This window comes from Pleurodeles waltl, chromosome 7 (genome assembly GCF_031143425.1).
Source record: "Pleurodeles waltl isolate 20211129_DDA chromosome 7, aPleWal1.hap1.20221129, whole genome shotgun sequence".
Lineage (NCBI taxonomy): Eukaryota > Metazoa > Chordata > Amphibia > Caudata > Salamandridae > Pleurodeles > Pleurodeles waltl.
In genome coordinates, this window is record NC_090446.1 from 601,551,427 (window position 1) to 601,576,481 (window position 25,055).

A 25,055-nucleotide genomic window follows, 5' to 3' on the forward strand; every position below is an offset into this window, starting at 1 on the left:
CCACACTGGCTGCCTGGCCTCCTAACATGCAAAAATACAGGCAGCAGCTCTTAATTAATGGGACAAGTGTAGAAGGCCTGAGGGATACAGGTGCCAGTGTCACCATGGTGACAGAGAAACTGGTTTCCCCTGGTCAATACCTGGCTGGACAAACTTATCCAGTCACCAATGCTGACAATCAAACTAAAGTACATCCCATGGCTATGGTAACTTTAGAGTGGGGAGGGGTCAATGGCCTGAAACAGGTGGTGGTCTCCTCAAATATCCCAGTAGACTGTTTGCTTGGAAATTACCTGGAGTCCTCAGAATGGGCTGAGGTAGAACTGAAAACCCATGCAGCCATGCTGGGTATCCCTGAACTGGTGTGTGTCAAGACAAGGGCACAGTGCAAGGCTCAGGGTGAAAAAGTAGAGCTGGAGTCTGGAAAAAGGGCCCAGCCTACCAAGAGGAAAGGAAAGACAACTGGGAAACCAGCTGCAACACAACAACAAAAAGAGAACCTCTCTTCTCAGGAAGAGGTTCTGCCCTCTGAGGGAACTGAGCCTATGGAGTTAGAACCTTATCAGGTTGAGCTCTTAGGCCCAGGGGGACCCTCAAGGGAGCAGTTGTGTAAGGGGCAAGAAACCTGTCCCTCTCTTGAAGGCCTTAGGCAGCAAGCTGCTGAAGAGTCCAATGGCAAGAAAACTGGAACACATAGGGTCTATTGGGAAGATGAACTCCTGTACACTGAGGCAAGAGATCCCAAACCTGGTGCCACTAGGAGAGCGGTAGTGCCTCAAGAGTTCAGAGAGTTCATACTGACCTTAGCCCATGATATTCCCCTTGCTGGGCATTTGGGACAAACCAAGACGTGGGAGAGACTAGTCAACCACTTCTACTGGCCCAACATGTCCCAGAAAGTTAAGGAGTTTTGTGTCTCCTGTACCACCTGGCAAGCCAGTGGTAAGACAGGTGGACATCCAAAGGCCCCCCTCATTCCACTTCCAGTGGTGGGGGTCCCCTTTGAAAGAGTGGGTGTGGACATAGTGGGTCCACTTGAACCTCCCACAGCCTCAGGGAATATGTACATACTAGTAGTAGTGGATCATGCTACTAGATACCCTGAAGCTATTCCCCTTAGGTCTACTACTGCCCCTGCAGTAGCCAAGGCCCTCATTGGTATCTTTACCAGAGTGGGCTTCCCTAAGGAGGTGGCGTCTGACAGAGGTACCAACTTCATGTCAGCATACCTGAAACACATGTGGAATGAGTGTAGAGTGACTTATAAATTCACTACACCCTATCATCCACAAACTAATGGCCTGGTTGAGAGATTCAACAAGACATTAAAAGGCATGATCATGGGGCTCCCAGAAAAACTCAAAAGGAGATGGGATGTCCTCTTGCCATGCCTGCTTTTCGCTTACAGAGGTGCCTCAGAAAGGAGTAGGGTTCTCACCCTTTGAACTTCTGTTTGGCCACCCTGTAAGGGGACCACTAGCTCTCGTGAAAGAAGGCTGGGAGAGACCTCTTCATGAGCCTAAACAAGACATAGTGGACTATGTACTTGGCCTTCGTTCAAGGATGGCAGAGTACATGGAAAAGGCAAGTAAAAACCTTGAGGCCAGCCAACAGCTCCAGAAGTTTTGGTATGACCAAAAGGCTGCAATGGTTGAATTTCAACCAGGGTAGAAAGTCTGGGTTTTGGAGCCTGTGGCTCCCACGGCACTTCAGGACAGATGGAGTGGCCCTTACCCAGTGCTAGAGAAGAAGAGTCAGGTCACCTACCTGATGGACCTCGGCACTAGCAGGAGCCCCAAGAGGATGATCCATGTGAACCGCCTCAAACTCTTCCATGACAGGGCTGATGTGAATCTGTTGATGGTAACAGAGGAGGACCAGGAAGCTCCCTGATCTCCTCTCATCAAACCCTAAAGATGGTTCAGTAGATGGAGTGATCTATTCAGACACCCTCTCTGGCCAACAGCAATCTGACTGCAGGAAGGTCCTGCAACAGTTTGCTGAGCTCTTTTCCCTAACCCCTGGTCAGACACACCTGTGTACCCATGATGTGGACACAGGAGACTGTCTGAAAATTTTGTTTTTGACAGGCATGCTGTCTGACCAAGTTAAGGAAAGCATCAAGGTGGAAGTCCACAAGATGCTGGAATTGGGAGTAATCGAGCACTCTGACAGCCCCTGGGCTAGCCCAGTGGTCTTAGTCCCCAAACCTCACACCCGAGATGGAAAGAGAGAGAGATGAGGTTTTGTGTGGACTACAGAGGACTTAATTCTGTCACCAAGACAGATGCCCATCCCATTCCTAGGGCTGATGAACTGATTGATAAATTAGCTGCTGCCAAATTCTTAAGTACCTTTGACTTAACAGCAGGGTACTGGCAAATCAAAATGGCACCTGGAGCAAAAGAAAAGACAGCATTCTCCACACCTGATGGGCATTATCAGTTTACTGTTATGCCCTTTGGTTTAAAGAATGCCCCTGCCACCTTCCAAAGGTTGGTGAATCAAGTCCTTGCTGGCTTGGAGGCCTTTAGTGCAGCTTATCTTGACGATATTGCTGTCTTTAGCTCCAGCTGGCAGGATCACCTGGTCCACCTGAAGAAGGTTTTGAAGGCTCTGCAATCAGCAGGCCTCTCTATCAAGGCATCCAAATGCCAGATATGGCAGGGAACTGTGGTTTACTTGGGACACCTTGTAGGTGGAGGCCAAGTTCAGCCACTCCAGCCTAAGATCCAGACTATTCTGGACTGGGCAGCTCCAAAAACCCAGACTCAAGTCAGGGCATTCCTTGGCTTGACTGGGTATTACAGGAGGTTTGTGAAGGAATATGGATCAATAGTGACAGCCCTCACAGAACTCACCTCCAAGAAAATGCCCAAGAAGGTAAACTGGACTGTAGAATGCCAACAGGCCTTTGACACCCTGAAACAAGCAATGTGCACAGCACCAGTTCTAAAAGCTCCAGATTACTCCAAGCAGTTCATTGTGCAGACAGATGCCTCTGAACATGGGATAGGGACAGTATTGTCCCAAACAAATGAAGATGGCCTTGACCAGCCTGTTGCTTTCATTAGCAGGAGGTTACTCCCCAGGGAGCAGCATTGGAGTGCCATTGAGAGGGAGGCCTTTGCTGTGGTTTGGTCCCTGAAGAAGCTGAGACCATACCTCTTTGGTACTCACTTTGTAGTTCAAACTGACCACAGACCTCTCAGATGGCTGATGCAAATGAAAGGTGAAAATCCAAAACTGTTGAGGTGGTCCATCTCCCTACAGGGAATGGACTTTATAGTGGAACACAGACCTGGGACTGCCCATGCCAATGCAGATGGCCTTTCCAGGTTCTTCCACTTAGAAAATGAAGAATCTCTTGGGAAAGGTTAGTCTCATCCTCTTTCGGGGGGGGGGGAGGGGGGGTGTTGTGTAAGGAAATGCCTCCTTGGCATGGTTACCCCCTGACTTTTTGCCTTTGCTGATGCTATGTTTTGAATTGAAAGTGTGCGGAGGCCTGCTAACCAGGCCCCAGCACCAGTGTTCTTTCCCTAACCTGTACCTTTGTTTACACAATTGGCACACCCTGGCATCCAGTTAAGTCCCTTGTAACTGGTACCCCTGGCACACTGGTACACCCATATAATTCCCTTGTATATGGTACTCAGTACCCAGGGTATTGGGGTTCCAGGAGATCCCTATGGGCTGCAGCATTTCTTTTGCCACCCATAGGGAGCTCAGACAATTCTTACACAGGCCTGCAACTGCAGCCTGAGTGAAATAACGTCCACGTTATTTCACAGCCATTTTTCACTGCACATAAGTAACTTATAAGTCACCTATATGTCTAACCCTCACTTAGTGAAGGTTGGGTGCCAAGTTACTTAGTGTGTGGGCACCCTGGCACTAGCCAAGGTGCCCCCACATCGTTCAGGGCAAATTCCCCGGACTTTGATAGTGCATACAGAGCCAACTTCCTACACTGCACTATTTCAAAGTAAGGAATAGTATGCACAGAGTCCAAGGGTTCCCCTTAGAGGTAAGATAGTGGCAAAAAGAGATAATTCTAATGCTCTATTTTGTGGTAGTGTGGTCGAGCAGTAGGCTTATCAAAGGAGTAGTCTTAAGCATTTGTTGTACACACACAGGCAATAAATGAGGAACACACACACAGACAATTCCAGGCCAATAGGTTTTTGTATAGAAAAATATATTTTCTTAGTTTATTTTAAGAACCACAGGTTCAAGATTTACATGTAATACTTCAAACGAAAGGTATTGCAGGTAGGTACTTTGAATTAGCAAAATAGCATACAGTTTTCACATAAATCACATATAGCTATTTTAAAACTGGACAGTGCAATTGTCAACAGTTCCTGGGGGGAGTAAGAGTTTGTTAGTTTTTGCAGGTAAGTAAACCACCTACGGGGTTCAAGTTTGGGTCCAAGGTAGACCACCGTTGGGGGTTCAGAGCAACCCCAAAGTTACCACACCAGCAGCTCAGGGCCGGTCAGGTGCAGAGGTCAAAGTGGTGCCCAAAACGCATAGGCTTCAATGGAGAAGGGGGTGCCCCGGTTCCAGTCTGCCAGCAGGTAAGTACCCGCGTCTTCGGAGGGCAGACCAGGGGGGTTTTGTAGGGCACCGGTGGGGACACAAGTCCACACAGAAAGTACACCCTCAGCAGCACGGGGGCAGCCGGGTGCAGTGTGCAAACACGCGTCGGGTTTTCAATAGGATTCAATGGGAGACCAAGGGGTCTCTTCCGCGATGCAGGCAGGCAAGGGGGGGGGGCTCCTCGGGGAAGCCACCACCTGTGCAAGGGAGAGGGCCACCTGGGGGTCGCTCCTGCACTGGAGGTCGGATCCTTCAGGCCCTTGGGCTGCAGGTGCAGAGTCATTACCAGGCGTCGGATCTTAGAAGCAGCCAGTCGCAGTCAGGGGGAGCCTCGGGATTCCCTCTGCAGGCGTCGCTGTGAGGGCTCAGGGGGGGGGGGGCGCAACTCTGGCTAATCACGATCTCGCAGTCGCCGGGGAGTCCTCCCAGAAGTGATTGTTCTCCACAAGTCGAGCCGGGGGCGTCGGGTGCAGAGTGTCAGGTCTCACGCTTCTGGCGGGAAAAGCAAGTTGTTGCAAAGTTTCCTTCTTTGTTTCAAAGTTGCAGTCTTTGGTGAACAGAGCCGCTGTCCTCGAGAGTTCTTGGTCCTTCTAGATGCAGGGCAGTCCTCTGAGGCTTCAGAGGTTGCTGGAGCAGTGTCTTTAGAAGGGGGGGAGACAGGCCGGTAGAGCTGGGGCCAAAGCATTTGTTGTCTCCGTCTTCTCCGCAAGGTTTTTCAGCTTAGCAGTCCTCTTCTTCTTATGTTGCAGGAATCTGAGTTCCTAGGTTCTGGGGGGCCCTTAATACTAAATTTAAGGGTGTGTTTAGGTCTGGGGGGTTAGTAGCCAATGGCTACTAGCCCTGAGGGTGGGTACACCCTCTTTGTGCCTCCTCCCTGAGGGGAGGGGGGCACATCCCTAATCCTATTGGGGGAATACTCCATCTGCAAGATGGAGGATTTCTAAAAGTTAGAGTCACCTCAGGACACCTTAGGGGCTGTCCTGACTGGCCAGTGACTCCTCCTTGTTTTTCTCATTATCTCCTCCGGCCTTGCCGCCAAAAGTGGGGCCGTGGCCGGAGGGGGCGGGCAACTCCACTAGCTGGAGTGCCCTGGGGTGCTGTAACAAAGGGGGTGAGCCTTTGAGGCTCACCGCCAGGTGTTACAGTTCCTGCAGGGGGAGGTGTGAAGCCCCTCCACCCAGTACAGGCTTTGTTACTAGCCACAGAGTGACAAAGGTACTCTCCCCATGTGGCCAGCAACATGTCTGGTGTGTGGCAGGCTGCTAAAACTAGTCAGCCTACACGCATAGTCTGTTAAGGTTTCAGGGGGCACCTCTAAGGTGCCCTCTGGGGTGTATGTTACAATAAAATGTACACTGGCATCAGTGTGCATTTATTGTGCTGAGAAGTTTGATACCAAACTTCACAGTTTTCAGTGTAGCCATTATGGTGCTGTGGAGTTCGTGCATGACAGACTCCCAGACCATATACTCTTATGGCTACCCTGCACTTACAATGTCTAAGGTTTTGCTTAGACACTGTAGGGGCATAGTGCTCACGCACTTATGCCCTCACCTATGGTATAGTGCACCCTGCCTTAGGGCTGTAAGGCCTGCTAGAGGGGTGACTTATCTATACTTCATAGGCAGTGTGAGGTTGGCATGGCACTCTGAGGGGAGTGCCATGTCGACTTAGTCATTTTGTCCTCACCAGCACACACAAGCTGGCAAGCAGTGTGTCTGTGCGGATTGAGGAGTCCCCCAGGGTGGCATAAGACATGCTGCAGCCCTTAGAGACCTTCCCTGGCATCAGGGCCCTTGGTACCAGGGGTACCAGTTACAAGGGACTTACCTGGATGCCAGGTTGTGCCAATTGTGGAAACAAAAGTACAGGTTAGGGAAAGAACACTGGTGCTGGGGCCTGGTTAGCAGGCCTAAGCACACTTTCAAATCAAAACTTAGCATCAGCAAAGGCAAAAAGTCAGGGGGTAACCATGCCAAGGAGGCATTTCCTTACACCCACTAAGCACACCTGGAGAGGAGTCCCACGTCGCAGGAGCAGCAGGCAGGAAACTGTACTCTGCAGGGAAGAGTGTGGGAAGCCAAGGCTACACGGAGCCTGAAGATCCCTTGCAAGAAGAGCTAACAAGCTGTGGTAGCTGCAAGAGTCGGAGTGCACAGGAGTAATGTCCTCCAAGGAGTGCCAAGGACTTACCATCTCCCAAGTTAGATAGCTGGTAGAGAGGATCGACGAGACCACTCTAGACCACTGCCTGTGTTGCAGTTGCTGGAAGGAGCCGGAGACTCTAAATAGCCCTGGAAGGGGGACTGGTCACCTAGCAGGGTGACCACCTATCAGGAGGGGATGTGATGTCACATGCCTGACCTGGCCACTCAGATGCTCCCAGGAGACGCTGTCCAGCTTGGATTCAAGATGGCAGAACCAAGTGGCCACGTGGAAGAGCTCTGCGCACCACTCCTGGGGTGGTGATGGACAGAGGAGTGGTCACTCCTCTTCCCATTCTCCAGTTTCGTGCCAGAGCAGGGACTGGGGATCCCTGCCGCAACCTGATTTATGCAAAGGAAAGCTCCAAATGTGCCCATCAAAGCATACTGGTGGTTTGGGGAGGCTATCCCTCTCAAACCATTGAACACCTAATTCCAAAAGGAGAGGGTGTTGCCTCCCACTCCCAAACAAAATCCTTGGTTCTGCCTTCCTGGGCTTAAGCTGGTAAAGCAGCAGGAGAACAGAAACCTGTCTGTAGGATGGCAGCAGCACAGGCTGCCTGGGTAAACCCTGCAAACTGGGAGGAGCCAAGCTGGAGGTCCTCCAAAGAGCCTCCAGAGTGCAAGTAATCATACAACCATTGGGGTATGATTCAGACATGTTTGATACCAAACATGCCCAGGTTTGGAGTTACCATTCGGCGGATGGACACAGGGAATGGAGTTGTAAAATAGAGCTGGAGTTGTAAAATAGAGCTGGAGTTGTAAAATAGAGCTGGAGTTGTAAAATAGAGCTGGAGTTGTAAAATAGAGCTGGAGTTGTAAAATAGAGCTGGAGTTGTAAAATAGAGCTGGAGTTTGTGGAGGCACCTCTGGTAGTGTAGGGGTACCCTCACACACAGGTACTTGCACCCTACCTTCTGGGCTAGGACTTAGTGACCTGGTGCAGTGAACTGTAGTGAAAGGGTGCAGCAACCTTTTAACGCAGGCTGTAATGGCAGGCCTGCAGACACATTTTGCATGGGCTCCCATGGGTGGCATAATACATGCTGCACCCCATGGGGAACCCCTAGTGCCCCAATGCTCTGGGTACCTAGGTACCATATACCTGGGACTTACATGGGGCACCAGTATGCCAAATGTAGGGTGTACTAAGTCAGGGACAACCAAATTTAGAGGGAGAGAGCAGTCACTGGGGTCCTGGTTAGCAGGATCCCAGTGAACACCGTCAAAACACACTGTCAGCAGGCAAAAAGTGGGGGTAACTTTGCCAAAAAGAGGTACTTTCCTACACTTGATTTCTTCAAACCGTAAGGGGTTTTCAAATAGAGTTCTATGACTCCCCTTTCCAACCACACAGGCAAAAACCCTTAATCTTTTCTCAAGGCCAAATACATTTAATAGATTTGGTAATTGCTCGCCTCTTAGAGAAATGGGTGATTGTCCCAGCTTTGTTACAATCCTTAAGGATTTTTCAGCAATCTCTTCCTGGTGGAGAGACAGGGGGCCAACGCCAGATACAGGCGAACAACTGGATGGTACGTTTGGACTTCAAGGATGCCTAGCTCACAATACCCATTTTTCCATCTTACAGGTGCTTTCTGCAATTTCAATGGAGGTCACAGATTTACAAATTCACCTCCCTACCTTTCTGTCTATCCTCTTCTCCATTGTTTTTCACCAAGATTCTGAAGCCTGTGGTGGAACACTTGCGATTCCGAGGGTATCAGACCAACTGTTTAACTGGACGACAACCTCATTATGGATCAATGTCCGACTTGATCAGCAAACCATTTACAAACGACTAGTGATCTCCTGGAGTCTCTAGGGTTTGTGAGCAACAAGAAGTCTTCTCTGTCTCCAACCCAGTAATTACAATTTATGGGGTTTGTGGTGGATTCAGTCAAAGCCACCATGAGTCTTCCATCTCAGAAGCTCATGAAAATAAAACATGAACTAAAAAAAATAAAAAAAATAAAAAAAGAAGGGCACTGTCCAAGTTAAACTGTTTACCCACCTAAGACAACTGGCTTGTATAGTGGGTCTCCTGTCATCGTCCATACAAGCCATTTTCCTCAGTCCTCTCCACTATCAGGCATTACCTCGTCTCAAGATATTCCAATTCCAAAAGTGTCCCACTTATTCCCAATCCAATCCTCTCTCAGGAGAGGCCAAGGAAGAGCCATTTTTGGTTCTCCAACTCGATCTGGTGATAGTCGGATGCCAGTGGTTCCGGTTGGGGAGCACGCTGTGGGAAATTTTCCGCAGGCAGAAAATGGTCACTCGCAGAGCAATCCTGTAGGAAAGTTCCTCTTTTGACCTGGTCACCTCTCCCCCATGCTCCTCACTTTTTGCTGGATTCTGCTGTAATTTTGACTGAAAGTGGATTGGGTTCTTGCTAACCAGGTCCCCAGTGCCAGTTATTTTCCCAAAACTGCTCAGTTGTGTTTTTTCCCCAACTGGCAAAACCTATAGTTGCCACTATTAGTCCCTAGTAAATGGTACTCCTGATACCTGGGACATAGGGTACTGAAGGAGGGGCCTGAGGGCTGCAGCAGGAACTGTGCCATCCTCAGGGACCCTCTCACTAAGTGCACACTGTACTGCAACCACAGGACGTGTGTCTGGTGCAGACCCAAATGAAAACACGACATGGCACACAGCCTGCGCGCCATGTCCCCTTAACACTGCATGTAAAATATGTAAGTCACCTCTCTAGCAGGTCTTCCAGCCCTAAAGCTGGGGTGCATTATACAGCACGTGAGGGCATATCTGCATGAGCAGATATGCCCCTGCTAGGTCTTTGTCGATTCTCGATTTTGTGTCTTTCTTTGCATCAGAACGTCTAGCCTATACATCAATTAATACAACACTATCAGCTATTTTGGCAGGCCATTCTCCAATGGATGGGCACCCTACTTGAGGAACACCCTTTGGTGTGTACACGCCTTAGAGGAATCCGAGTCTCTTCCTCCTGAACCCAGGTATTCTACATTATGGGATGAAGTTAGCTACCTTGCTGTGTTTGGTTTCCTGTCAAAGAACATCAGATGTGGCAGCCCTGGACATAACAGCTAGAGTATTCACTCCGGACAGCGTGACTTCATATTTCCAGAAGGATGAAATGTCATTCTAAAATTGTATCATATCCAGTATTTGCAGATGTTCCAAAACTGTGTGTTGTAAAAGCAGTGAACGGTTATGATGCAATGACTGAGGATTTTCGTCCTCATGGAGAGAAGCAACTGCTCATTGCTATCACTAAACTGCTTAAAGCAGTTTCTTCCTCTATCTTTGCTAGGTGGGTCAAATGGGCACTGGTATCGGCACTTCCTGATCTGGGACACATTCAGTGAGAGGGGTCATAACCTCAAATACATTTTCATTGGGAGCCCGTCTGGAAACATCCTTAATGCAGCAGACAGGTCTTCAGATTCTACACATAAGATGTTCCATTTTAAACCAGTCACAAACATAGCATGCTTGGTTGTAGACAAGCTTTAAACTAAACTAATCCTCACTCCAGTCATGACAGAAGAAAAAAATTCCTAGCTATCGTAACAAAAAGTTTCAATTCTATAAAGGGCACAGAGGCAAATATTAACCCACCCCTTTTCATGCTATGTATTTTTTCTACCCACCGTACACATTAAGATCTCTAAGGTGAGAAAATCATACAAGGACATTGTCTGAGTTCGCGTGTAGGTACCTGTTGCTTTACTCAATGATAGATTGTTCTGTTTAGCACATATAAGTTAGTGTTTGATCATGGATCATGAATAATAGGATTGTAAGGAACTTACATGATTGTTTATTGGAATCTGTCCCGGATGAAAAAAAAAAACACACAGAGTGATACTGGAGTCATTGGCTGAGGTCGCAGGAAGAAAGAGGGGGATAGAGCACCTGCAGGGAGAGTCGAAGGGACTTGCTGATCTCTGACTGGTTGATGTTTCTGTGTTTCTCCCCCCCCCCCCCCCCCCCCAGTGCCACATCAGTAATGAGGTTTTGATCGGTTGAATAAAAATGTTCAATGGCTGATAGTAAAAATAAAGTGAGTAAAGAACAGCCTAATCTTCACCTCTGTGTCCTTAATAGAATTGAAACTTCCTGTTACAATAGCTAGGAAGTTTTTCAATCTTCAGCAAAACTTTGCTTTCTCTTCTGCAGCTCAAGAGTCCTCGGCTGTGCTTACAGACCAAATAGTGGAAAAAAGAATCTGAAGATGAAGACATCGAAGGTTTCCAGGGCGTATGTCTGACATCATACATCATTCAAGGGGTGACAAGGTTCCAAATGGATAGCAGCTCAGACTCCCACAAAAAACAAAAAAATGAAAAGGACCAAACAACCTAATTCAGGGCCCAACCACTACAAGGCAGAATAAAGTACAGCAAGTAAATTCAGAAATAAAAGATTCACATTGCAAAATGCTCTCTCTGAAATCCAGCACGTCTCAGAGTACAAGGGCCCCGAATACCTCAACAGTCGCCTCACCTTCTACACGCCCACCGTCAACTTCGATCCATCAGCCTCGCTCTCGCCGCCATCCCTCGCATCCACCGAGCCACTGCAGGTGGAAAATCCTTCTCCTACCTGGCAGCCAAGACGTGGAATTCCCTCCCCGCCCACCTCGCCTTCCGGAGGCAGCTCAAGACCTGGCTCTTCGAGCAGCAGTGACCCCCTAAGACCCCCCCCCCCCCAGCACCTTGAGACCCTCACGGGTGAGTAGCACGCTGTATAAATATGATTGATTGACTGAGAAGCAATCTACAACAACCATACAGCCGTACTACTGCTACAAAGGGAACAAATGCATTCCAACGAGACGGGATGATGCACAATTAGTTGTAAGGCACTCATAGCATTATTTTTTAGAATTTTTAAAGAGCAATGTCACCCAGGCCTTTTTCTTGCTATGACAGGCCATGAAAATGTTAATGTTTGACCAATTACGCAACACTATAAATGACCTACCTATATAAAACCACCTGCCTCCCCAAAACAACCAAATCTGCAAAGCAACGTAAGAATAGAGTTCTACTGCCCTTGAAGAATCCCATTCCACTTCTACATGTTTAACAACTATCGCAGGGATTCTGCTGCTAATTCATTTCATAAACAAGAAGGCCTTTAACATTACAAGTTTAAGTAGCCCCTTTTTAAATATGGTAGCCAGGCATAGAAAAATCTGCTCTCAGGTATACCTTCATTGCAGCCAAAAGGCCCAGCAACTTCTTGTGGAATTTGATCTGAGTGGATGAATTTGACAATTCACAGATAACAATGGTCATGTACCTTACATAAAAGGTGCTAGGTTAACTTCCTGTCCATGTGCCATACATGTCATTGCGGGTTCCCTTAATACACTATTGAGCAAAGCAAGAAAGTCTCAAACTTGGTACCCAAAATTTCACTGAATGGCGCCAAGAAAAGAACCTCCTTACGAAATAGCATTTCATCTCCTCTATACAGTCATGGTATCATCAATACTCCGGGTCACTGGAATTGTGCAGCAACGGAGCTCCAAATTATGTACCAAGAAAATACATTTTTGCGGCATAATTTTCTAATAGTATTGCTTCATTATTTTGATGTTTTTACACCAGGTAATACTCCCTGGGCAAATATTTCCCCTCACCTCCCCTTAAGAACGAAATACAGAAATAAGCAACTGAAAGATGACCGGTTAACCTTTGCAAAGAGCCTTCCACTGCACTTGATTTCCTGCCACAATATTAGTAACTTTTGATCCGTTTGAGTTCGAAGTAGATTTTTTGGGCAAACTCTGCAGATTATGTGGCAAATGCAGTCAATTCATTATTATGCGAAAATGGCAAATGCTGCAGAATTGCCCAATTCCAGTATCCCTGCCAATACTGCAACAGCGTGTTCATAAATGGCAGAATGTGCCTGAGAATTTGTTGACAAACTTTTTTTTAAACTTAAAAAAAAATGTATTATATTTTCTACCCAACTAAACAAAAAAACAAGTAGGAACATATGCAGAAACCATTACTAGACTGTGTTACAGTTTAATATCACAGCTGCCTTGCCTCTGTGAGCCATAGATTATGGAAAAGGTCTTCTATTTTGGTGAGGCAAAGAGACTGTGTAACAGAACTCAGTCTTAAGTGATGCATCTAAGGCCCATATACCTCTGCAAACATTTTGGGCAACTTTTGGTTTTGTACATACAAAGTCTATCGAAGTCATGCACAAGTCCATGTTAGCACAACAGGTGCAGAGTATCTGTAAGTCAGGCATTTTCAGACGAAGTCTCTAGTGGGGGGGGGGGGGGGGGGGGAGCTACCACCAATCCTGGAGTTGCTAGTGTGCCTTCAAAGGACCTGTGCATCCCACTGAGACATAACTGCATGTCAGGGTTTCTGTCCCAAACCTCTATCAACGCATCTGTAAGCCCTTGCCAGAAGTCTTGAATCTGAGCCAATACCACATAGAATGTATGAAGGTAGCCATTAGCCCAACATGCCCTAGGACATTCCGATGTGGAATTATAAACAAGTGCTGGAGCCCAACCACTATGTAATACAAGACGTAAAGAATTTTAAAATGGTCCAACTTGAAAAGCATCTTTCCAATCCAGGTCCTTGTGTATCCAAGCCTCTTACTCTTATCTCAATTGTCTAGGCCATTAAGAAGAAATATTAATCAGCATTATATAAATAAACCATACTGGCTCCTTTTTTAAAGACTCACTCATGAATTATACATTGAGATTATAGCAAATTTGCATCAATCCACGTTTCAGTAGTGAATGTGCGAGAATATCCAACATATGCAGTTACACAAGCCCTATTCTTCACATAGCGGCTCAAATATTTTATGATGGATGATTTACAAACATTCTTATTTTTAGTATTCCTATTGTGTCCCAACTCTTAATACATCTTAAACTTCAAAACTTTCAGCACTCTTAATGGACCACAGTGGAGTCGTTTGTCAGTTGGCCCTTCCACACAGTCAACCTTGTCACAGCATTGCAAATTATTACAGAGTCCTTGGCTTTGGGAAGCATGCAGCACTCCTTGTCCCATTAAAATAATATGTATATGATCTTTTGCTGTCCATTACATCCCTACCAATTCATTATCGTGGCTTGCTCCTAGATGCAGGCACATCAGTTGTTTGCTACTATCAGATGGAAATCCCAGTAATAATTATGAAAGTGCTACAACCAGCCATAAAGGCCTCTAGAATAATCCTGGGTGGGGCACTACTCCATAGCAGCACATGCAATTTTTTAATAAGTTTTCAGAGAAATAGTCCCCTTCAACCCAAGAAAGGGTGCTTTCAGGACAAAGATAATTTTACAAGTACTATCATTTTTTTTAAAAAAGAACTGCAGCTGCCAACAGGCTAGTCAACCTACATTTGTGAAATCCTTCCCTGCCTCTTGGGTTCATGACCCCCAAATATTTTCCGTCATGCAAATAGGGGAATCACTGATAAATACCAACCACCAGTTTACAATCTGTAAGAGGACAATTTATTCTAGTTAGAATGTGTAACATATAATAAAGATGAGCAATAATGTGTAGCGAATACTCTGCATTGCCAGGTCCACCATAGTCCCATCAAAATATCTTCCCTGACCCAGTCCGTCTTCAGTTTCTGGAACGCTGCAGGGAAAGCTAAAATTCACGTCTTGCGAGTCGAGAGAAGTTTCAGGTTTACCAATTGGACAAATCCTCTACGAGGTAGACTGACTTTCAGAAGTTAAATAGGCAAAAGCCTTTGCCAGCACCCTGGCCCATGTGTTCAGTAATTATGCTGGGCAGTATGATATACCTATCAGCAGGCTCCACAGTATTGTTTATCAGTACCCAGATAGTCATAAGGGATGCTGTGAGCAGACAGGTGCCTGAAACATATTCAGCAGTTGTCGTAGTGACTAATTTCTTAATGACCTCCGACTAGAGTCTGTTCGGGACTGGAGATTTTTTAACGTTGTATTTGGCTCAATGCGGCAGGAACTTCTTTGCTGGAGCAGCTCTGCTTCGTTCATTTTCAGCAGAGGAAGGCCTCTAACAAAGCTCCCCAACCCTTCGACATTTTCCCTATTAAGTGTTGATAAAGCAATTTAAGCTAGTCTGTGAAAAGCACCTGCAAAGCTAACGTCTCACTGAATCAACTCACCCTAATTTATCTAAACTGCCATCTATTACCCATGTCATGCTTTCAGAGACATGTAAATAACTTGATGGCTCAAATATGTACATTGCATACAGACTTCTGAGTTGATAAATGGAGTACCACTGCCTTGAAATTAGAACAAAGGTAACAATATGGAGAATCTCCTTGCTACTACAATGATGGGAGCTCAATGTCCTTGCTCTCCGATCCTTGAAAAGTTGTGTCCTGCCAAACATTCTGGGTGAACTAGCTGATGCAGTCAAGATGACACTAAGCACAGACAAAGTTATAACAACCACCCTGCCTCACCAAAGGGGTCACCTCCCCCAAACAGCCCTCACTCAAGTCCAAAATACCGCTATAGCAAGAGCGAACTCAAGCAGCACACCATGTCCAGATCCGGGGGTTGACAGCCTCCCCCTGCTCACCAGTCCAAGCCCAGGCAGAGAGAGACAATGGCCAACGCAGGGGGAAAAATTGGAAATGAATGCCGAAGGCGTGATTACAACTCTCGGTGAAACCACGGTATCACGCACTCTCCCAGTCAAGCCCGCCCAAGAGCCATCCACAGCCCTTACAAGGAGAGCAAAAAAGAAACTGAAAAAACAAGCCAGGACCCAAGCGGATCAGTCAAAGGGCATAAAACAAATAATGCCTCAGAAGCAACAGAAGTCAGTGGTACTGTGAAGTACTTCTCAATGTTTCAGGCACGCACTTTACCAATAGCCCGGCAACACAAACATGAGGCAGATTGGATAACGTGCCACGATGTGGGGGAGGAGAAAGCCTCTACTTGGGCACCAACGCGGACACCTGCCTCTACGCGGTCACCGCCCCAGGCTCAATTACAAGATCAAACAGTAGCGCAAACAACGCCAACCCCCAGGGACCACAATGCAGGAGAAACCATCGGGTTGGGTGCGACTTTAGCTAGTAGGAACAGCGGCCCATTCACTTTACCTACTAGCTCAGGGGCTCCGTACTCCTCCAAGGACCTTAGGATTCAACATGCAAGGCCCTCCCTGCAAACATTATCGGCAAGATCCATAACAGATTGCACCCGCATGGAAGGGGCAAAGGAATACACCACGCTACATAGCACACAGATCAACTACCAAGAGCGGTAAATGGCCACCAGGAGGGCACAACTATTCCAGCCCACAGTCAGCTCATATCACTGCCTCAGCGAATAACAGAAAGCATGCTCTCTACTCAGTGGTTAACGCAATTCATCACGTCTCCAGTGGCAAGCGATCCCACACACTGGGTTAGCTCGGAAGTAGGCCAGTGGGTCAAGCTAAATCAGAACTTGTAGAGCAGGATTCTCTGGACCAAAGGTTTATCCCACATTATACTTCAAAAGGTCACATAAATATTCTAAATAGAGGGAACTTATTGCATCTTTTTACTCAAATTCCTTCCCTCAGGCACATCACCTCGGAAGACATCGAATGGGTAAGGTTTGAACCCCCTGCACTGAATAAAAAAAACGAGATCACAAAAACATCTTTGAAAACAGTAGCACAGAGGACAGCAGTATGGGAAGCAAGGGAGTAGTTCGCAGACTGGGGCATCGAACTATACCCCCCCTGCCCGATAAATACCAGTTCATCCTCTTAAACACTGCTCCCTCACAAGAGCGGAAATCAGTTTTAAGAGGCTCAGGTGGTGGGCAGAAGCATGGGATCAATACAACTGTGGCTCTGCAGAACATAACCATCATCTGCGCACAAAATAGAAGAGAGGTTCATACGGTCACACAAACACACCCGCAAAGCAAGCGAAAAGCACAGGAAGAGCTAAGGTATCGGCCCTAGCACAAAGGGGACCACAGAGCACCACCCTTCACGAGCACGGAAAACGGTCAATTTTGTCATGGAATGTGGCAGGCCTAAGCAATATCAGCATTTTTGGTCGGCCATCTGGTGGATTATCCATCTTCATTAAACATGCGGTCCATCTAGTAACCACTGAGCTCACCATCAATAGTAAAATGGGCCAAGTAGTAACAATCAGTTGTGTGAACATTGACCAGCAAAATATGGATCTCATATTAATCAACTGCTACATAAATGCCCCAAGGAAATCCAAAGCAGTAACAATCCTCGAACTCCAGAAAAACGTCATCTTCAACCACCCCGGCCATGAAATAGTTATGATGGGTGATTTCAAGGTACATGGGCTTGATGTAAATACAGAGGCTGTCAACTATTCCAAAACTTCTTCACAACTTATAGTTTACCGTCAGCCCGACAGGTGCAAAGAGTCAATCGAAATGGGAGCCTCCTTCCCACATCATTCAAGGGTGGCTCTACTATTGATTACATCTACGTATCGGAAAAGCTCAAGCACAGCGTTAGCCACTTTGAAATCACTGAGATGGTGGAGAGTTACCACAATCCACTGAAATGCATAACTGAACTTCAAGTGCAAGCAGCCGAACAGCAGGTAGTGGTCGGGGCTTCAACAGGCACAGAGCAAGTACATCTGGTGAGAAGAATCAAATGGAGACCTGAAGATGCTTCTAAAATAACCCTATGGCTAAGAGCCCTGCCCCGGGTACCAAACAGCACCCCTAGAATGGTGGACGAAGTCGGTGGGTGATCTACACACGCTGTTGCTGGGTAACTCTCAGCGTACATCCAGTCCGAAGAAGCACAACAATACATAAGGGCAACAACTTCCTCGAAAAAAGGAAGTCACTCCACAGAGCCCTATGCAGACATAAGCAAAAGCCCACACCAGAAACAGCGATGCACGTATCAAACAGCAGAAGTTCCCTTAAGAAACTGACATGGGAACACAAGGGGGAAAACGATAGGAAGGAATGGGGTATCCTATTCCAGCTCCTTAAAGACCCAAATCATGCCAGTCTCTGGGACTATGTAAATAAGCTCAAAAATGACCATAGTTCAAGATAGAACGGTGTATCAGAGTCTGCATGGGCCTCGCATGTAATAACTTAGTATACGAACACCGACCCAGTATCAACTTTCACCAGCAACAGCCAGGACAACGTTCAGTGCCCTCTGACCCTTCAAAGCAACAATCTCTCTCCTACGGCTTTGACTACCTTTTCCACGACTATGACAGAGAAAGTCATAAAAAGGACTAGGAAGGACGGGGCGCTAGGAGCCAACGGTCTATCTGCTACACTGTTCAAATATGCCCCATCACACTGGACAGAGAAGCTGACAGACCTTTTTAATAATGTGTACTACCCGACTACAGTTCCGGAGTCCTGGAGAGGATTTATACTGTGTTCAATTTATAAAAAGGGGGACCGCTCTCTAGCAAACTATCGGCTAATTGCCCTCCTGGACGTGGAGGCTAAAATGTACGCCCGACTGCTGTTGGATCACCTTGAAGCCTGGGTAGAAGAGCGCCAAATCTTGCAATACTTTCAACCTGGCTTCAGAGCGGGGGCCTCAATAGTGGATAACATTGTGGCCCTTGCATAGTTACAGCATTAGGCAGTCAACTTTGGTAGTCAGATGCTATTTTGCCGTTTTGTGGACTAAAGCTCAGCCTTCGACAGGGTGGACTGTGATACCCTGTGGAAGATGCGGTCACTATGGGGCATTCCTACACATCTCTTAAAAGCCATCATTGCACTCTACTTCAGTACCTGGGTCTGGGTCCGGGTCCGCACCGGGCCAGGGTTACTATCACGAAAAATTGAAATAAACAGAGGCCTAAATCAGGGGTGTGTTTCGGCCCCTCTACTGTTTAATTTGTACACTGCAGATTTGGAGAAATACTTTAAAGCTAGCAGTTTGGTCTTACCAAAGTTGGGCCCCACAAGACTCCAAATTATCCAGTATGCGGATGATATTGTGATAATGGACTGTACGAAAACTGGGCTAAAGCGAGCGTTAAATGCCCTGAATATTTTTGACAAGGCCAACCAGTTGCAGGTCAATCAAGAAAAGACCAAAGTCCTTATATTTAGAAGGTAAAAAAAAAAAAACACACACCTCACAACCTGCCAATTGGGAAGTCAGATCATCCGCACACCCAGGAGATACAACTACTTAGTGGTGTGGTTCACAGAAAACAACATGGTAGGGGCACAGAAAACCAATCAGACACAAGGCTGCTGTCATCGCATACAAGCTTGCCAAATTGAATAAACAACTCAGCAGCGCCTCGACTGCACCAATATTGAGAGTATCAAAGGAGACATTACTACCCGCGCTACAATATGGTTACCTGGCGTTTCCGGGGTCCTTGGAATCCATTATAGAACAGGACCACTGCAGAGCATATTTAAAAATTCTACAACAACCAAAAGTACACACCTCGCACCAGACTTAGATTGGAAACGGGCCTAAAGTCACAAGAGATAGATTGCCAAGCGGCAATCTTGAAATATTACAGTCTCAGGAAGGCCAACTCGCTTACGTTAAAACATCACTGGAGAACGATATTCGAGACCCCTGGCAATCCATGGCACACGCAATTAAGTAAGGCACAGAAGACTTTCGAAATGGGCGATTCCATCCAGCTATCAGACTCCTTGACTTACTCGGTCTGTAAAACATTGATTAACAAAGGTGCAAAGGAACTCTCGAGAGTCTGATTTATCGCTAACTAAATCACCCACAACTGTGCCTACGCTAAATGATTATCTGGTTGGAGCCCCTCAACCATACCTCCTAGCAGCAATAAACGCTGGCATCCGGCACCAAATTCTTTACATGCGAACATTAGTCCTCCCAATTAAGGACTTTAATCCTTCTTGGTCGATACACATGGAAAAAAGTGCCTGCAGGCTCTGCATCATCCAGGACATTGCCAAAGTGACCCTCTATTAGGAGTGTCCACTCAGAAAACTACAGCAACCGCCCAACCTTTCAAAGATTAAACAATGAAGACTATCTCCAATGTCCTGTAGACCTCCAGCCAGTCCCAACCCCATCTGATGACGAAATGGGCCAGGAGGCCTAGGCTAGAACTATTAGGCACACTCTGTGGGCATCATGTATTTCAGAATTTTCTCCTTGACCAGCCCTCTTAACCTCTTAACCTCAAAACTCTTCCTTGGGTTTTGAACGGCCTGGAAGAAGAGAAACTGTTCTTGAATGTTACTATCCCAGGCACTCAGGCTGCCTATAGGACTGCATTTTCACTCCTGTAATTTCACAATTATGCAGTTATCACCTTAGGAGGGCCCTATGTCAAGGCAGGAACAGCAGACGCACTGTGATCTCTTTCCACTGAAAGCAGAATGACAACCGCTTAGACTGGAGGATTTTTAGGATGTCAAAGGCTCATACATGGCCCAGCCTCTAGTATCCCCAAAGATTAAAGTAATTGTGTCTTCAGCATCAGTGCCCTGTATGACAGGGCGGAAGTCTCATTTATTAATTTCTTCATGGTTTCTTGAAGATTCCTGATGTGGATACAAGCGTCTTTTCAGTCATGCCTACCAAATCTGGGACCTTCAGAGGGTTGTAACTAATCCGATTGGCATCAATGTTAATTAAATCTATTTTCTGCTGCATTGCTTTTGTGTCTTCAGCATAGCAGACAAGATGTTGTGCCTCCTGGTTCTCTCCCCCTTCAGCAGCAGGGTTTCTAAAATGCTCCTGTTCCTTAGGGACTACAAGCTCTTATGAAAGGCAGAGTTATTAATACAGCTATATTGTTGGAGCCTTAATCAGTTATTTAATGACACTCTCCCACTGGGCAAGTTAGTTTGGAAGAATGGCCTCTTCCTAAGGGCTCAGAGGATTGCTTCCCTAAACCTGTCCAACCCCTACCCCCCCCATATTCTGGACAAATGACACAGCCAGGGCCTGAAATCATCACTACCGGTGTAGTTCTCAAACACCAGTAACTACCTCTTTAATATACTTCCTCTTTACTTTACAGGAGGGTTTAGTCGGTCATCTACCGACAGAACATTTCCAAGAAATGTCCAAAAAAAAAAAAAAACTTCCCAGTAACTTCCAACTTTACTGATAAAACTATACAGTTTATTAACAATCTGTGAAAATCTGGTTTCCGAAAACAATTATTCTTTGCACAGCACCAAGTAAGTATTCTGATTTGTTTTCATCCAATTAAAATAAATATATATATTTTTTTTTCTTTTTTTCCAAACAATGACCTTTCACAACTACTGAAATATATTTTGAAAGTGGACTTACCTATTCAAACGTTGTGTGTACTCAGAAACAAAATCAATTTTATGACAAAATGACTTTGGGCCTCTGTCTCTGAACAGAGACCAAATGTGACAAGAACAAGATTTAAAGGCCTCCTTCGCTTTGTGACTGAGCAGAACACCTGTTCTTTGTCAACTCGCCAGATGGGGCGAGTAGGCCCCAACAAATAGCTCGGCCTGATTAAAACAAGCATTTGCAATGCAAACGGTCTTGCGTTTGCTTGAGCAATTAGCACTGTAAACTCCTAACCGTACTTTTCTTGCCACATAAATTAAAAAGTAAACGTTTCACACAAGCGAGCAGACGGCCGCCATGAGTGCAAAGCAGACACACAAACGGAAATAACTGTTCACTTGTAGTGAAATCTATCGGCAAAAGAGCAATTATCTACGTAACTGGCAAAAGTACAATTATCTACGTAACAGGGTCGATGTCAGGCAAATCGCATGACTTCTGCCAAGCAAGATCGCGCTGCGAAAAAAGAGAAAAAGTAGTCCACAAACCGGATGGAAAACAGCGAGCTTCGTATGTTTTTCAGTACTTGGTCGCTGCACTCGAGGAGAGCTAACCACTGGAAAAGGCATGACCTATGGGAATATAGGAATGTGACACCCTCCCCTTGGGAGGAGGCACAAAGAGGGTGTAGCCACCCTCAGGGCTAGTAGCCATTGGCTACTGCCCTCCCTGACCTAAACACACCCCTAAATTCTGTATTTAGGGGCTCCCCTGAACCTAGGAACTCCGATTCCTGCAACCTAAGAAGAAGAGGACTGCTGAGCTGAAAAACCCTGCAGAGAAGACGGAGACACCAACTGCTTTGGCCCCAGCTCTACCGGCCTGTCTCCCCCCCCCCTTCTGAAGAAACTGCTCCAGCGACCTCTGAATCCTCAGAGGACTGCCCTGCCCTAGAAGGACCAAGAAACTCCCGAGGACAGCGGCTCTGTTCACCCAAGACTGCAACTTTGTTTCAAAGGAGCAACTTCAAGATAACTGAGTTTCCCGCCGGAAGCGTGAGACTTGCTACTCTGCACCCGACGCCCCCGGCTCGACTTGTGGAGAAACAACACTTCAGGGAGGACTTCCTGGCGACTGCGAGACCGTGAGTAGCCAGAGTTGCCCCCCCTGAGCCCCCACAGCGACGCCTGCAGAGGGAATCCTGAGGTTCCCCCTGACCGCGACTGCCTCACTCCCAGATCCTGACGTCTGGAAAAGACTCTGCACTCGCAGCCCCCAGGACCTGAAAGATCAGAACTCCAGTGCAGGAGTGACCCCCAGGAGGCCCTCTCCCTTGCCCAGGTGGTGGCTACCCCGAGGAGCCCCCCCCCCCCCCTTTGCCTGCCTGCATGCTGGAGACACCCCTTGGTCTCCCATTGAATCCTACTGAAAACCCGACGCGTGTTTGCACACTGCACCCGGCCGCCCCCGTGCTGCTGAGGGTGTACTTTCTGTGTGGACTTGTGTCCCCCCCCGGTGCCCTACAAAACCCCCTTGGTCTGCCCTCCGAAGACGCGGGTACTTACCTGCTGGCAGACTGGAACCGGGGCACCCCCTTCTCCATTGAAGCCTATGCGTTTTGGGCACCACTTTGACCTCTGCACCTGACCGGCCCCGAGCTGCTGGTGTGGTAACTTTGGGGTTGCTCTGAACCCCCAACGGTGGTCTACCTTGGACCCAAACTTGAACCCCATAGGTGGTTTACTTACCTGCAAGAATTAACAATTACTGACCTCCCCTAGGAACTGTGAACATTGCACTGTCTAGTTTTAAAATAGCTATATGTGTTTTACTTGAAAAGTATATATGCTATTGTGATTATTTAAAGTTCCTAAAGTACTTACCTGCAATACCTTTCATGCAAAGTATTACATGTAGAATTTGAACCTGGGGTTCTTAAAATAAACTAAGAAAATATATTTTTCTATACAAAAACCTATTGGCTGGAATTGTCTCCGAGTGTGTGTTCCTCATTTATTGCATGTGTGTATGTACAACAAATGCTTAACACTACTCCTTTGATAAGCCTACTGCTCGACCACACTACCACAAAATAGAGCATTAGTATTATCTCTTTTTGCCACTATCTTACCTCTAAGGGGAACCCTTGGACTCTGTGCATACTATTCCTTACTTTGAAATAGTGCATACAGAGCCAACTTCCTACACTCTTCAAGAGGTTCATTGTGTAGTTGCACCCCATGAAAGATAGCCACCCTTGTTACAAGCTCCTGATATGTGGTAGTGTGATCAGGGGCTGACGGGCGTGCTGGATAGAGGTCTGGGACAGTACTTCCCTGGTGGGTCTACATCATATGAGACACCGCGGGCAGTGCCTTGCAGCACATGAACAATCATCTGTAGGGTCTGGAAGACCAAGGTTATCTATAGGGGGCCCTGAAGGAAAATGCCTAATGGCTCTATATCAGTGTGGGGTGATAGAGGCTTGTCTGGTATAGGTGGCAGCTGCGGTAATGGTGGTTAAGAAAACAGTGCAGGAAACAAAGGGCTGGTGGCCTGATCCAAATACTTTTTTGGATGGGATGAGTACACCCAAAGCCTCCTGAAAAGAGTTTCCTCTTGGAAGGTGATGGTTTTGCCAATATTCTACCAGTTTTTGGCTGAATCTGTATCTCATTTTGAGTACAGTCCAGTCTCTCTTATAATTTGTGGAGAATGAGCTCCAGGACTGGTTCGATGGTTTTACTCTGTACTGATCTGGAAGAATTCAGGTCCAAACTGATTTTCTGTTTTGGCGCTAAAGTCATCGGCACAGACAGACGCGATCTAGAAGAAGTAGAGGCCGAAGACGTGGTGGGCTCTGAAGCTTTTGGCGTAGAGTGTTTTGGCACCGAGCTGGAAGGCGGAGCATCTGAACTGGATTCTCAGTGCCTATAGGCAGTGGTGGACCGAGGGCCTCTTGCTCTAGAGGCACGAGTCTTTTAGTGGTTTCAACTCGAAGCTGGGGGTAGCGGATATCACACACACTGCGCCAGTTTGCATGGATACGCTTGCGATCTGAAATTGGAACTCAGGATAGGACTTCGAGCTTTCCTTGATGGAAAGAGCCTCTTCTTTGGCCATCAAAGCCTGTGGATAGAGTTCCTGTTCAACACCATGCTGCTAGAAGAGGCCTCCAGTGTCACTGGCAGATCTTAGCTGCATTCCAAGATGTTGCGCTCGACGATCATAGAGTGTTTTCGTCTAGTGAAAAGCTCGACAGACTTCAGAGTCAGCCTCCCTATGCCCAGGGTAGACAGAGAGGTAACAAAGCTGGTGGGAGTCTGTCCTGGGGTATTTTGCGTGGCAATGCAGGCAGACTCTAAAATGCATTTGTTTCATCACCAGGAGGCCATGAGAGAGCCGGAGATGAAAATGGAAGGCCACAAGGGGTGAGGACCGTAACTGGCCACGGCTGATGCTTGTCAACTCGATGTCCAATTGTAGTTCAATGCACCCGGAAAGAAACCCAAAGGATAACCATACCGGCAGATATAGGATAGGACCGAAAGAGAGTACAGACGACAGCCTTGACTCGGAGTGGTAGCACATGTCTGAACCAGACAGCAAAGAAAAAACAAGACAATGGAGCCGATTCGCATGAGCAGTTATCATCGAGAAGGAGGAGTTAATTTACCTTGTGACTTGAAAATTCTTTCTTTGAAGAAAAATAATCTGCATACTTCCGGACCCAACACTAGATGGCAGGCATATGCAGAGCATGAGTATCTACAGCCACACATGCCTCAAACATTAAGATACTAGCACAAAAATAGGCAGTCTATATATATTCCCGTTGAACGGATGGCCTGGAAGAAACATTTAGCTATTTCTCAGATTTGGTTTAAATCAGAATATGTTCACATATCAACCATACAAAGGTGTTTAATAACTGTAGTGCAGTCACCAAATTGTTACAGAAGAA

General features: G+C 46.8%; 1 protein-coding gene across 1 annotated transcript in view; it reads right to left on the minus strand.

The window, feature by feature from the left end:
• FAM193B (family with sequence similarity 193 member B) overlaps window positions 1–25,055 on the minus strand; it is a 138,493-nt gene that overhangs the window by 87,634 nt on the left and 25,804 nt on the right. The gene's annotated exons all lie outside the window — the stretch shown is intronic.